Source organism: Culex pipiens, chromosome 3, assembly GCF_016801865.2.
Source record: "Culex pipiens pallens isolate TS chromosome 3, TS_CPP_V2, whole genome shotgun sequence".
NCBI classification, from domain to species: domain Eukaryota; kingdom Metazoa; phylum Arthropoda; class Insecta; order Diptera; family Culicidae; genus Culex; species Culex pipiens.
The window spans coordinates 116,383,184-116,397,530 of record NC_068939.1 but is presented as its reverse complement, the minus strand read 5'-3'; the positions used below and the strand labels follow the sequence as shown (position 1 = coordinate 116,397,530).

The 14,347-nt window shown below is 42.2% G+C and overlaps 1 protein-coding gene and 1 long non-coding RNA gene across 5 annotated transcripts in view; one reads left to right on the top strand and one right to left on the bottom strand.

Moving 5' to 3' along the window:
* LOC120428561 (protein sidekick-1-like) overlaps positions 1 to 14,347 on the bottom strand; it is a 348,405-nt gene that overhangs the window by 265,361 nt on the left and 68,697 nt on the right. The gene's annotated exons all lie outside the window — the stretch shown is intronic.
* On the top strand, positions 2,703 to 3,071 carry LOC120419329 (uncharacterized). The gene is made up of 2 exons (XR_005605698.2): positions 2,703 to 2,842; positions 2,907 to 3,071. It is a non-coding gene; the product is annotated as an uncharacterized LOC120419329 (long non-coding RNA).

The window sequence follows — 14,347 nt, the reverse complement described above, 5'->3', positions numbered from 1 at the left end:
TCCCAATGAGAATGCGTGGAGCAGCGTTAGCGTAGTCCTTCACCGGCAGGCCTTGCAGATGTGGAAACGTCTTAGCCAGTTCTGCGTACCGCAAAGACTGTCGTGGCAGATCCAGCTTCTTCACCGTCCGCACGTCGTTAAGCGCAAACCTGGCCTCGTCTTCGCTACCGGAAATCTCCAGCGCGATCCGCTGAGACTCCGATTCGGTGCGCTTCACGTTCGCCGTCCACTGCAAGCACAGCGGAAGCACCTCACCGTCGACGCCGAGCTCCTTGGCGATCTCCTCGTCCACCATCGTCCTCGACGATCCGTCATCCAAGAATGCGAAAGCTGACACCGTACGGTTGTTCCCGTGCAGCTCTACTGGGATGATTCGGAACAGCGCCGTCTTCCCGGCGTAGTGATGGTTGGTAATCGCGTTCGCTCCTGACACCTTCGGTTCGTTCTTCTCCCGCTTCTGCTCAGCGCGCTTCGACTCCGTGCCTCCCGACTTCTGCTTAAAGTGCAGCAGAGCATGATGCTGCTGTTGGCACCCGTCAATGTCGCATTTGTCGCTGCTTCGACACGGCTTCTTCCCGTGAACACCTAGACAATTGCCACACAGTCTGTATTCGTCGACTATCCTCCGACGTTCTTCCAGCGTCTTCTTCCCGAACTCGGCGCAATCCTTCACGCGGTGTTTGGGGTCCTTGCAGACGAAGCACGCCGGCGCCGCTTTCTTCTCCGTAACCTCCTTGACTGGCGTCCGTGACACGTCTTCGGAGGAGTGCGCGCCGCAGAAGTTCTTGTCCTTGCTGCTCTTGTCCAGTTTCGCAACCCGCGCCTGCTGTTGTTGCTGCTTGGACCCATAGCTAAGCGTTACGTCCGAGGCTGCCTTCACCAACGCTGACATGTAGCACGCAAACGTCGTCAGGTTCACCTGGCTGCAACGCTCCTTGTACAGCGACCAATCCAGCTTCGCGTTCGCAGGCAGCTTCTCCACCAGCTCGAACAGCAGCATCGGGTTGTTCAGGTGTGCCTCGTGTCCTCCAGCTTCCAGATGATCGCAGAGCAGCTGAACCGCCAACCCGAAATCGATGTAGGTCTCAAGCCGGTCCGGCTTTGGCGCTGGCGCGTCGTGCACCTTCTGCAGCAACGAATGAATCAGCATCTCCGGCCGTCCAAAAAGCATCTCCAACGTGGCCATAGCGTGCGGCACTCCCGCCGGATGAAGCAAGCGTCCTTGCACCCTTTCGTACGCGTAGCCTCGAACATACTTCTGCAACCTGGCCAAATTCTCTGCATCCGAAAACCCGCACGCGTTCGTCGTGTTGACGTACGCGCTTATGAACAGCGGCCAGTCCTCAGGATTTCCCGTGAACACGGGCAGCTCCTTCGAGATCACCTGCCTGGCAGCGAGCTGTTGCGGAGTCGGTCCGTAGTAGTCCGGTGTGTCATCGTGGCGGTCCACCTGGCTTCTATCTGCCCGTGGCGGTTCTTGCAAACCCGGAAGCTTCGTAAACGACTGCGGTCGCCCCCCTGTTGTCTGCCCTCCTCCAGTCCCAGTGTGCGTCTGCGTAGTTCCTCCTGCTGACTGCTGCGGACCCGGTTGAGTTTGCGATTGCCCTCCTGGATTCATCTGCTGACCGTTCCCTTGAACACTACTCGCACTCACTTCCGAATTCAACACTGGTTGTCTTGACAGAAGACTCTGGATCAGACTAGTGGGGGGTTGGGGTTTCCCGTTCGCGGGAGTCGGAGAAGACTTAATTGGACTTGGAGAAGATTCCGCGATATTTGTGCCCGGTGCAAATGGCTTTTGAGTGGCATGCTTCGAAACTATAGTCTCTGAGACTCTCCCAATAAAACCTCCTAACGTAGACTGCGCTACTGTGTCGTTCAGGGAAATCCCGTCTAACGCCCTATCTAAAACGGTTCGGTTTCCACCGGCCGGTTGTCCCACCTGACCAGCGACTGTTCCAGATGTCGTCGGGTTCCCCGCTTGTTGACCAGTTCCAGCTGAAGTCTTCGTCGGTCTCAAAAGCGTCGAGCTCATTACCTCCTGATTCTGCTGCCACCTCTTCACCTTGCTGCGCGAACTTTGCTCCGAAGCCACGCTTCGGCCATCGCCGTCATCATCTCCGATTTCCAACTCCTCGAGCAGTCGGAACGTCTCTTCGAGCGCCTCCGTTTCGACCTGTAGCTTCAACGCCGCTAGTTCCGCTTCCTGCACCTGCTTCTTGGCAGCCATCTCCGCGTCTCGCTGCTTGCTCTCCAGCTCCAGGCGTTGTAGCGCGAGCTTTTTCTGCTCCTCCAGCTTTTGGATCTTCAGCTGAGCCAATCTGGTTCGTGCGCCGACGCCGGACTGCACCGAACTTGCCTTGGAACCCGCCTTCGATCCCGCTTTCGACCCCGCCTTGGAACTCTTGGCCTTGCCATCGTGTTTCTTGCCGGGTTCTTCCACTGGTGGCTGGGGTCTTGGTGTCGGCCTCTGGCATGGAGGGCAGTAGAACGACCGACTATGCGCCGCGATGCTATCGTTGACGCCGACGCACTCGTAGTGCATCCACGACCCGCAGACACAGCAGCTCACCATCCGGTCCGTGTTTGGAAAAGTGCACAGCATGCAGTCCATCCTTCCTATCGGGCGATCTTTTAGATTTGTTGGGACGAGTTTTCGGGCTTCTTTTCAGCGAATTAAACACCGTTGATTGCAGTGTAAGTATTGCTAAAAGCTATAATTTCATTTCAGTTTCTAAATACAATATTTCAGTAGATTTTTACTTACATCGGTCACCCTAGTTTAACTCCGAATTCAACTCCCAATGACACTTATCGCCGGACGTGCGGGCAACTATCGAAGGTAAGTATTTTTTAGCTAATTTAATTATTCCAACTAATTTATGTTTCTTTCTACTCACGCACAGATAACCTACAAATTAAGGCCCCTTTTTACAGCAGCAGATGAGGAGAGCAGTTCCCCTGCGATCTTCCTGATTAGATTAAGTTAGGATTAGTTTTAGATAAGTTATCTCTCCAACACCTACTCACGAGTGTAGTTGCACAAAAAGAATAAAAATCAACTAAATGCAGACGTTTTCCTCCCTTAATCGCACAAATTCCACTTTCCGAACTTTTCGCACCACTTTCGTTTTCGTTGGTTAACAAACTTTTTACCTATCATTCGCTTTGACGTTTCGTAGCAACGACGTCACCGACTGTTTGGGATCTGGTTCTGTCCCTGTCCACCTGAGCGCTGTTGGCCGTCGCAGTGTTGCAAATATGATCACGCCGGGGGGTTTTCGGCGATGACATTTCTTGCGCCGCGTCGGAACACTCTCAATCTCTCTGAAAACTGCAATGAAAGAACGCGAGATGGCGATTAGGAGCCGACCACGCATGACGTCCCGTTAAACTGCGTTCGCGAAATTGGTTTTGTGGCGGCTTTTTTTTGGTTAAACGCTGTTGCGGTAGGATGATCGTGGAAGCGGGAATGAGAGAGAAAAGGAAAATGTCAATCGCGAGTGTGTAAACACGAAAACGTGTTCGGCTATGTTCGGCGCTGAGAGTTTCAATAGGGAGAGAAGAGCAGTTGTATTTGAGGCATGAATATTCAGGCGGGATAATTGTAGTTGCTGAGAGCTGATATTTTGATATTTTAACAACCCTGGTCTTAGCTCTAAGCCATTTAACCCTCTACTGACCAATTTTTTTTCGAATTTTTTTTTTCTCTTGTATAGGAGGTCATTTTGAGCAACTTTTGTTCTACGAAAATCTTAACTTCTCTTGTTTTATGTTTTTCTTGTTTAATTTTTAGTATTTTAATTTGCATTTATCTTGTTTAGTTTATGTTTGTTTTTGGTAGTATTTGGCCTATTCTACCACCTCCTATCATTACATTTTGCATTTCTAATTTTTAATGTTTTTATAGCCACTTTTTCCATTTTTTGCTTGTTTTTCACATTTTCTGCTATAAAAGTGCACCATTACCATTTAAATTTTAAATAAATACGTAGAGGCATAGTCTGGGACACTAGAAAAATTACTGCATACTTCTTTTTACTTAAAATATAGGAAATGTTAGTAAAAAACACAGCCAAAGTTGACACCTAAAAAAATTACATTTTTAAAAACATTGGCTAAGTGACATAAAACAAGTAAAAATTCCAGCCTATAAATTTTCTAAAATTTTAAGAGTTTTTCTTTCCAATGCTTTTTTATGATCAAAAATTAGTTGAAAAATGGATTTTTGGCGACTTTTTAAATCGAAGCTCGTCTAAAGGCGGGGTTGGGTTGTAGAGGGTTAAACCGAATTTACCTCTCTTGGACGTTAATGAAAGGGGAATTGCTATGTATTAAATTTCAAATACTTCTTTGGCAACCACAATTATTTTTGTTTGAATATTTTCAAAATTCTTTACACCACTCTCAATTTGGTAGCAAAATGTTCGCAAACACTGCTCCCACACACATTGTCGGCCCCCTTTATGTAGCAGCAAAACAGGTAGCCCTGGGACCCATAAATATGAATTTAAAATATTTGCCCAGCTCTAAACCAAAAAGTACACAAACCACACACACGAAATGAAACTCAACCTCTTCCACCCTAACAACAAGCAATTTACACTGCACGAGGGAACTGACCCGCCCAACCCTACTAAATTTAGAATGTGGGAGAAAGTAAGGAAAGAGCCCAGGGAAATAAAATCCTTTCGCAAACCGCAAAATTTATCACGAAACAACAATCTACGAACCGGCCGCCACCGGTTGATGTTGGTTTTGTTGCTAGTTCTTGCCGTCATCATGATATAAATCTATATGAAAAGAAAAAAAAACCAACTCGATTTTCCTCGCGAAACACAGGCAGCAGCGAGTGGTGACCCTCGGAAAAGCCACCAACGACGACGCCAGCGACCAAGAGAGTTGCGTGTTTGATGTGTGATTCTGGGTGTGTGTGTGTGAAGCAGCAAAAGTTTTTCACCGGAATTTTCCCAACCAAATTCAAATCCAAGCGGAATAAAGTTTTTAGGAAAATGTCTCTCTTTTGTGTGTGCGCGTGTTAGTGTGTGTGTGCCCCTTTGCAGATTTTCCCCCGGCACCACCAGTAAACAGGGAGCGAGAGAGAGAGAGAGACTTTTGTTGTTTTTCCATGAATAATGTGTCCATGTGTTTGTGTGAGCGTGTGTGTCGGGGGTTGAGCAGGTGTGAAAAAGTGCGTGTTTGTTTTGAACTTTTGCTTAAGTAGAAACACAACACAATCTTGGAATCGGGAAGCCAGCCAGCAGCAGTAGCAGCGCACCTTCCGGTTGAGGTGACAGCTTTCTGGATTACTTTTACTTTTCTCACAACAGTAAGACAGAAGATTATGATTTTTGGATTTTTGAGTTTTGTGCAAATATGAATGAATATTGTCTTAAATATATTAAAACCATCGACTCCTCCTTTTGTTTTTGTTTTTGTTTTTGTTTTTGTTTTTGTTTTTGTTTTTGTTTTTGTTTTTGTTTTTGTTTTTGTTTTTGTTTTTGTTTTTGTTTTTGTTTTTGTTTTTGTTTTTGTTTTTGTTTTTGTTTTTGTTTTTGTTTTTGTTTTTGTTTTTGTTTTTGTTTTTGTTTTTGTTTTTGTTTTTGTTTTTGTTTTTGTTTTTGTTTTTGTTTTTGTTTTTGTTTTTGTTTTTGTTTTTGTTTTTGTTTTTGTTTTTGTTTTTGTTTTTGTTTTTGTTTTTGTTTTTGTTTTTGTTTTTGTTTTTGTTTTTGTTTTTGTTTTTGTTTTTGTTTTTGTTTTTGTTTTTGTTTTTGTTTTTGTTTTTGTTTTTGTTTTTGTTTTTGTTTTTGTTTTTGTTTTTGTTTTTGTTTTTGTTTTTGTTTTTGTTTTTGTTTTTGTTTTTGTTTTTGTTTTTGTTTTTGTTTTTGTTTTTGTTTTTGTTTTTGTTTTTGTTTTTGTTTTTGTTTTTGTTTTTGTTTTTGTTTTTGTTTTTGTTTTTGTTTTTGTTTTTGTTTTTGTTTTTGTTTTTGTTTTTGTTTTTGTTTTTGTTTTTGTTTTTGTTTTTGTTTTTGTTTTTGTTTTTGTTTTTGTTTTTGTTTTTGTTTTTGTTTTTGTTTTTGTTTTTGTTTTTGTTTTTGTTTTTGTTTTTGTTTTTGTTTTTGTTTTTGTTTTTGTTTTTGTTTTTGTTTTTGTTTTTGTTTTTGTTTTTGTTTTTGTTTTTGTTTTTGTTTTTGTTTTTGTTTTTGTTTTTGTTTTGTTTTTGTTTTTGTTTTTGTTTTTGTTTTTGTTTTTGTTTTTGTTTTTGTTTTTGTTTTTGTTTTTGTTTTTGTTTTTGTTTTTGTTTTTGTTTTTGTTTTTGTTTTTGTTTTTGTTTTTGTTTTTGTTTTTGTTTTTGTTTTTGTTTTTGTTTTTGTTTTTGTTTTTGTTTTTGTTTTTGTTTTTGTTTTTGTTTTTTGTTTTGTTTTTGTTTTTGTTTTGTTTTTGTTTTTGTTTTTGTTTTTGTTTTTGTTTTTGTTTTTGTTTTTGTTTTTGTTTTTGTTTTTGTTTTTGTTTTTGTTTTTGTTTTTGTTTTTGTTTTGTTTTTGTTTTTGTTTTTGTTTTTGTTTTTGTTTTTGTTTTTGTTTTTGTTTTTGTTTTTGTTTTTGTTTTTGTTTTTGTTTTTGTTTTTGTTTTTGTTTTTTGTTTTGTTTTTGTTTTTGTTTTTGTTTTTGTTTTTGTTTTTGTTTTTGTTTTTGTTTTTGTTTTTGTTTTTGTTTTTGTTTTTGTTTTTGTTTTTGTTTTTGTTTTTGTTTTTGTTTTTGTTTTTGTTTTTGTTTTTGAAAAAAAAAATTTCCTTTCAAGAAAAACTCTTGTAGTTTGTATGCTTATAAGCTAGATATGGCGGATATTGTCTACCCAACATTAAATTAGCACAGATTTTATTTGTTTATTTTTTTTTAAAAAACTGCAATTTACAATTTTGTAAAATAAAAATGGAAATATAAACGTTAAGTAAGCCAAACTCAGCCCTTGAACAATTTTTTTGCGTGTTTAAAAAAATCCTCATCGTTGCATCTTACAAAAACTTTCCTTAAACCACCAAAACGTGACGTTCGTCCCGACATTCTTAAACCGTAAGCAAACGTAAAATTTCTCCGAAACCCAACCAACCGACCAACCTCTTCCGACACGAGAGCGCTTCTCCTTAAAAAGTTAAATTGAAGTCGAACCGCAGCCTCTGTGCTGGAAAAGTGTTCGAAAATTTCACTAGTCCTTCCCAGCCAGCCAGCAGCAGTTCCCATGCCAAAAGACGTGTCTTTTTAAGGTATCTGTTGGATTTCCAAACAGTGAACAGTGCGGCCCAAGTGCCCTCGATGTGGCTTCGAGTACTCGTCCGTTACAGTTTTTCCCCTCCCTCACCATGGGGGACTGGCAGTGGGAAAATCAAACTGTGCGGCTCTTTGAAGGACCCTTCAAACGAAGACGATGCCACAAGTTTGGTTTGGGGGAAAAAAGGGTTGTTTTTTATTTTGGGGAGTGGGAGCATTTTTAGGCTTAATGAATTTGAATTTTGTGTTCGATTAAAACGAAGTTACATAAAATGTTACAAAAAAGCATTTTTTCTGTAAATAATTCAAAAATCACTCGGAAATAGACATTCTCACCTTTGAATAGGTCATGGCCATTGAAGATATGTGTAGCAACAACTCGGCAACGTTCTCGTACGAGTCGAGAATCTGTTTGAATAAGGAAACCTTTGAAAATGGGGGACCATTGTGGCTTTGAAGTGTTATTTTTGCAACGAGCTGTTGTAGCTAGATGTTTCTGGACCACGGAAAAGCTTCGTCTGTATCGGAACGCTGGAGCTCCGTTATCTGCCAACGGGAACAAATGTTTGGAGTGAAAATAGAGCTGTGTTTTGGAGCGCACTCCGAGACGGTAGACATTTCATATTCTCTTTAGGATCTTGCTTAAATAAGTTGGGAATTGACGGAGTTTGAGATGATTTGTCAATGAAGATCATGCATTTACATTTACACATCTACGAACAAATCGAGTCAAGCTTTTCCGTACTGTTTAGACATCTAATATTCTCTGTGGATTCTTGGATAAACACATTGAAAATGCACACATCGAACAGAGAATCATCTGTCAATCGTGGCATACAGCCCCTAACAGCAGCCGAGATTCTTTGTTCTTATCAACGATCAAACGTTACAAAGGGTATTATTTCTTGATAACAAGGGCTTGGAACTCACAGCATATTCGATTACCTATCCAACAACGGCTAGGTGATCAACTGAGCTATCTTTTTAAGTTTCGATAAAACGAATTTTAAAAGCGAGTTTTTCACCAATGGGTAACAGGTCGTATCGAGGTGCTCCGATTTTGGATGGAACTTTCAGCGTTTGTTTGTCTATTCATGAGATGAAAAAGCAAAGCAAAGTAATCCACTTTAACGACCCCCGGGTCTTTTGTGGTCTCTGTTGCAAGTTTCTGCTCATTTCTAGGCGTCCGAAGGTTATGTGTGGTGAGTCACTCAAAACCTCTTTTACGCAAATGGACCGACGTTTTACTTCCCCATCCGATAGAAGGCGTGGTCAGGCAAATCTCGTCTCGAAAAATGCCACCGGGTCCGTCTGGGATTGAACCCAGGCCATACTGGGATTCAGATGCTACCACGCTAACCACTAAACCACCGGACCCGGCATGAGATGAACTGACGCCAAATATGAGCTCTCTACGACAAAGGGAAGTGGGGTAAAACGGGCTTTGAAGTTTGAGGTCCAAAAAACATTTAAAAAAATCTTAAAATTGATCGCATTTCCGTAAAACTTCATCAATTCCAACTCTCTAAGATGCATTCGCATGGTCTTTTGAAGCACTTCAAAATGTGCCATAGACGTCCAGGATGGGTTCGACTTTTTCTTATAGCTTTATGGAATTTCATGGAATTTCATGGACTTTAATCCTACGGTATTAACCCTTTGGTCAATCGCGGTTTTTCTCATAGTTTTTCGATTTTTCTATAACAAACTTTTTACAACGTTAGTTTTTGCCCCGTAGGCTTCCATAGCGGCACTTTTTGGTCTCAATTTTGACATATTCGGAATCCTAGGAAAATTTCACGTGTTGTAAACTTGATTTAGAAAATAATTAAATAAAACATTTATGAAAAAAGAAATAGATCCTATAAACCTTGAGATCAATACGTCAAATACTGTATCAAGTAGGCGAATACCCGTTTCACCCCTTAACCAACAATTGCCTCTCACCCAGTCGGCCTGGGTTCGATCCCAGACGGTCCCGGTGGCATTTTTCGAGACGAGATTTGTCTGATCACGCCTTCCGTCGGACGGGAAGTAAATGTTGGCCCCGGACTAACCTAAAAATAAAGGTTAGGTCGTTAGCTCAGTCCAGGTGTAGGAGTCGTCTCCCTGGGTCCTGCCTCGGTGGAGTCGCTGGTAGGCAGTTGGACTAACAATCCAAAGGTCGTCAGTTCGAATCCCGGGGTGGATGGAAGCTTAGGTGTAAAAAGAGGTTTGCAATTGCCTCAACAATCAAGCCTTCGAACACCTGGTTTCGAGTAGGAATCTCGCAATCGAGAACGCCAAGGCAATGCTGTAGAGCGAATAATTTGATTTTGATTTGAGTTAATTTTTGCGTTTCTCTTTGTTTCTTCGTTCGTGTCTGTCGCGGGTGACCATGAACCGCCATGATCAACAATGACCAATTTTTTCAAAACATTTTTTCGAAAAATCACGGTAGGGTATTTTAACCATTAGTGGACCCCCTAGTAGAGCCGATGCACATTTTTCACAAATTTTCAATATTTTAAGCACTTTTTCATAACCCTTTGTACAAAACAATAAAATCTGAAGTCTTTGAACAATTTTGACTATTTGTTTCATCAGTTTTTTTTTTGTTTTTGAGCAGAAAAATAGCCATTTGAAAAAAAAAAGTTTTTTTTGCATGTTATGGACCCCCTTTTTCTAGAAAAATTGAAAAACTATGAGAAAAACTGCAATTGGCCAAAAAGTTAATACCATAGGCTTACAGTCCATACAATTACCTATCTTTTGACCTATGGGAGTATGGGTGTTGGAGGCTGTTGCAAAAAGATATTAACCTGGCCATGGTCTTCGTTTTCTACATACACGAATGGTATTCCGGGTCTATAGGACCCAGAAATGTTTTCGGCTGCCAAAATTCGAGATTGTAACCGATTTTGGATGTCTTGGCCGCAAATGAAAGGCTAGGATATCTACTTTCTGAATCCAACCGGCAGAACCGGTTTTGGACACCGTGGCCACCGGGAACCTGCTATAACCGAAAAAAGTCCTTTTTGAGGCCCCTACTTTGAGGACCTGTATCTCCGAAACGATTGCACATAGCAGGTTGCTTCCGGTTGCATTCGACAGATAATAACCTGAATTTTAAGCCCCAGAAAAAATAATTGGTCCTTAGTGGCCACCGGTTCCGGTAACCCGGAACTTCCGGAAAACTTGATTTTTGCAGTTTTTGACATAAAACCGTCACACGGACCAGTCTTTTGAAACGGATTATTTTGCAAACCATTGCAGAAGGATACTACATACTACCCCTGACTGTTTGGTATCGGTTCTGGCCAACTGTGGCCAATCCGGAACCGGTTCCAGGGTACCACTAAAACGGTTCCAATAATTGTCACGCTAGAAACCCGTCACGTTGCAAATCAAACTTCATGAAATTGCATGTTATGACCATCTGAGGTCATGCCGATGTCCTCTGACCCATCCTGGTCACTCCGGAACCGGTTACCGGTGGCCACTGGGGGACACTATCGGAATATGCAATGAATCCTATCATCCGACGTATCAAACTGCATGAAATTGAAAGTTATGACTATCTGAGGTCATGCCGATGTCCTCTGACCCAACCTGGTCACTCCGGAACCGGTTACCGGTGGCCACTGGGGGACACTATCGGAATATGCAATGAAACCTATCATACGACGTATCAAACTTCATGAAATTGAAAGTTATGACCATCTGAGGTCATGCCGATGTCCTCTGACCCAACCTGGTCACTCCGGAACCGGTACCGGTGGCCACTGGGGGACACTATCGGAATATGCAATGAAACCTATCATCCGACGTATCAAATTTCATGAAATTGAAAGTTATGACCATCTGAGCTCATGCCGATGTCCCCTGACCCAACCTGGTCACTCCGGAACCGGTTACCGGTGGCCACTGGGGGACACTATCGGAATATGCAATGAATCCTATCATCCGACGTATCAAACTTCATGAAATTGAAAGTTATGACCATCTGAGGTCATGCCGATGTCCTCTGACCCATCCTGGTCACTCCGGAACCGGTTACCGGTGGCACTGGGGGACACTATCGGAATATGCAATGAAACCTATCATCCGACGTATCAAATTTCATGAAATTGAAAGTTATGACCATCTGAGCTCATGCCGATGTCCCTTAACCCAACCTGGTCACTCCGGAACCGGTTACTGGTGGCCACTGGGGGACACTATCGGAATATACAATGAATCATATCATCCGACGTATCAAACTTCATGAAATTGAAAGTTATGACCATCTGAGGCCATGCCGATGTCCTCTGACCCATCCTGGTCACTCCGGAACCGGTTACCGGTGGCCACTGGGGGACACTATCGGAATATGCAACGAACCCTATCATCCGACGTATCAAACTTCATGAAATTGAAAGTTATGACCATCTGAGGTGATGCCGATGTCTTCTGACCTAACCTGGTCCGGAATCGGTTTTCGATGGAACCGGTTACCGGTGGCCACTTGGGGACACTATCGGAATATGCAATGAACCCTATCATCCAACGTGTCAAACTTCATGAAATTGAAAGTTATGATCATCTGGGATCAAGACAATGTCCTCTGACCCAACCTGGTCACTCCGGAACCGGTTACCCGTGGCCACTTGGTGACACTCTCTGATTATGTAATAAACCCTTTCATCCGACGTATCAAACATCATGAAATTGAACATTCTTACCATCTGAGGTCATGCTAACGTCCTTTGAACTTATCTGGTCACTTCGGAATCGGTTTCCGATGACCACTTGGGGACACTTGTGGAATATACTAGAAACCCTATCATCCGATATATCAAACTTCATAAAATTGAAAACTATTGCTATCCCAGGCTATGCCAACATCTGTATTCTTCTATATCGCAATAAAATGCTTGAGGACAGTTTACATGTAGGTTCTGATACACAGCAAAAAATAGGTGAATTTTGGAATGTTGAAAATTCGGATAACCACTTGTTTGAGTAATTTTACCGAAAAAATGTGTAAAAATGTGAACCTAATGAAAATTCACCAGAAACTGATGTAAAATCTCCAATTCCTCATGTAATATTACACATATTTTTGACTCAAAATCTTTCACCATTTTCTGATTACTATAGTTTGTAATCTGGCTATCAATATCAATTTTTTTTTTTCACAATGGGCAATTGTGTTAAGCTCACTGCGACCACCTAATAAGGCTATCTTTTGTAATGTACCCTGGATTCTGTCCATACTACAAATTACTCGTATCCATGGGATCGGTAGACGAGGGGTTATTTTGCAGATATGGTTTATCCATTTATCCGGCAGAGTAAATGTGCCGAGCTTTCTAGCTCAGTTAAACAAAAACGACAGAAGTTGTTAGGCCCCATGCCGATTTTGTGCAGGTGATATCTATCAGGACAATGTCCTGTTAGAAGCCCTGCGAGTATTCGTAGTTCCCTATGGTTTAAGCCAAGAAGTTTCTTGGTAATTGAAGGACTTGGAGTGATAAAAGTTCACGCTTGTCTCAATCCACGCATCTCGCCCCAGATTTAAGCGATTTGCGATTGTCCTCAATTCGTCACTTGTGTGCTATCTTGTGATACGTCTGCTGTAAAAAAGATAGGAGATAGATAGCACACAAGCGACGAAATAGTTATTTCTTGCTTCACGGCACTTTTTGAGATTCCAAGGAACGGCTCGGGATCCACGAATATGTTTGATAAGCCTTGTCTGGCAAGTTCATCAGCCATTTCAATGCCTTCAATGCCGCAGTGCCCTGGTACCCAAAACAACATCACTCTGTTATGCCGAGTAGCAAGTTCCAAACATGTTTGGATTTGCATTTAGAGGATTTTCGCCAATAGTGCAGTTTAGCTATCCGAGAAAATACCGATTTTTGCGTGTCTATAATATCTAAAATATCAAAATCAAAGGTTAGATGAAAGAGTTTCTGCACCCAAATCTCGGCAACACTCGGTTTGAGAGAAAGACGGCCGCATGAAGTTTGATATGTCGGACGATAGAGTTTCTATTCCGCATATTCCACAAGTGTACACCAGTGGCCACCGGTAACCGATTCCAAAAGCCAGATAGAGTTAGGGGATGTTAGCGTAATTACCTTAGATGTAATATTGTTTAATTTCATGTTGTTCGATATGCCGTCATTGCATATTACGATAATGTTCCCCAAAAACCCACTGGTAACCGGTCCCGGAGTGGCCCTCAGTGGCCATAGGTAACCGGTTCCAAATTGATCAGGTAAGGTTAGTTGAAGACGGCATAACCATGGATAGTAATAATTTTCAATTCTATGAAGTTTGATATTTCTGATGATAGGGTTCCTAACATATTCCACAAATGTCCCCAAGTGGCCATCGGAAACCGACTCCGAAGTGACCAGATAAGTTCAAAGAACGTTAGCATGACCTCAGATGGTCATAACTTTCAATTTCATGAAGTTTGATACGTTGGATGATAGGGTTTATTACATACTCAGAGAGTGTCACCAAGTGGCCACCGGTAACCGATTCTGGAGTGACCAGATAAGTTCAAAGGACGTTAGCATGACCTCAGATGGTAAGAATGTTCAATTTCATGAAGTTTGATACGTCGGATGATAGGGTTCATTGCATATTCCGATAGTGTCCCCCAGTGGCCACCGGTGACCGGTTCCGGAGTGATCAGGTTAGGTTATAAGATATCGGCATGACCTCAGATGGTCATAACTTGCAATTTCATGAAGTTTGATACGTCGGATGATAGGGTTCATTGCATATTCCGATAGTGTCCCTCAGTGGCCACCAGTAACCGGTTCCGGAGTGACCAGGATGGGTCAGAGGACATCGGCATGATCTCAGATGATCATAACTTTCAATTTCATGAAGTTTGATACGTCGGATGATAGGATTCATTGCATATTCCGATAGTGTCCCCCAGTGGCCACCGGTAATCGGTTCCGGAGTGACCAGGTTGGGTCAGGAGACATCGGCATGACCTCAGATAGTCATAACTTTCAATTTCATGAAGTTTGATACGTCGTATGATAGGTTTCATTGCATATTCCGATAGTGTCCCCCAGTGGCCACCGGTA